The 1,172-nt window shown below is 29.5% G+C and overlaps 1 pseudogene; it reads left to right on the top strand.

Moving 5' to 3' along the window:
- Positions 1-478: 478 nt before the first annotated feature.
- LOC129473625 (small ribosomal subunit protein eS17-like) lies at positions 479-886 on the top strand (annotated as a pseudogene).
- Positions 887-1,172: the final 286 nt, after the last annotated feature.

Genomic DNA, 1,172 nt, shown 5'->3' on the forward strand with positions numbered 1-1,172 from the left:
AGAGCTGGAGGCAGAGGTCAGAGAAGCCTTGCGAAGTCTGCTCCACAATTCCAGGTTCTATAAAAATAATAATTGTTATTAGTTTTTTGAATATTAATAATAATTATTCATTATAAACAAGATTAATAGTACTAATTGTTAATCATAATATAATCATAAATAATATAATTAATAATCACATACAACTATTAATCATATTATATTAATATATTGTTATTAACATGCCACTAATAGCATATTCATATCATATAAATAATATTAATATAGTATACCAAATTATTAATATATACTGTTAATATACTAATATATTCACATGTAATCAATAATACATTAATATCTTTATATTGAAAGCATATTAACATTAAAATGTACTGATAAACTATTTTACTAATATTGTATAAATATTATTAATGATACCTTATTAATAAACTGAATAATGTTAATATCGATTAATATTAATGACCAAAGACCCACCAGCATGGGTCATGTTGGCATCAAGACTGTGATGAAGGCGGCCTAGGTCATCGTAGAAAAGTACTACATGTGCCTGGGCAATGACTTCCACACAAACAAGTGTGTGTGTGTGGAGATCCCCATTATCCTCAGCAAGAAGCTCTACAACAGGAGAGCAGGCTATGTCACACATCTGACGAAGCAGATTCAGAGAGGTCCAGTGAGAGGTATCTCCATGAAGCTACAGGAGGAGGAGAAAGAAAGGAGGGACAATTGTGTCCCCAAGGTCTCAGCCCTGGATCAGGAGATCATTGAAGTAGATCCTGACACTAAGGAAATGCTGAAGCTTTTGGACTTTGGCAGCCTGTCCAACCTGCAGGTTACTCGGCCTACAGTTGGGATGAATTTCAAAATGCCTTGTGGAGCTGTTTGAATCTTTCTCCAATGCTGTAATATGCAGCACTCACTGGATTTTATTTTCAATAAACCTGGGACAACAACAATAAATAAATACATATTAATAAACTAAATAATGTCAATGTTAATTATAAATATAATTGATAGCATTATTGAGAATATGTTATATTAATATAATTAATATATTAACATAAATATATAATGTGAATATATTAATATCAATATTAATAACATGTTAATATAGCAATATTGTATTATAATTTATTAATATATAAATATATTTACATAGTATTAATATGCTA

Source organism: Symphalangus syndactylus, chromosome 23 (assembly GCF_028878055.3).
Source record: "Symphalangus syndactylus isolate Jambi chromosome 23, NHGRI_mSymSyn1-v2.1_pri, whole genome shotgun sequence".
Classification (NCBI taxonomy): domain Eukaryota; kingdom Metazoa; phylum Chordata; class Mammalia; order Primates; family Hylobatidae; genus Symphalangus; species Symphalangus syndactylus.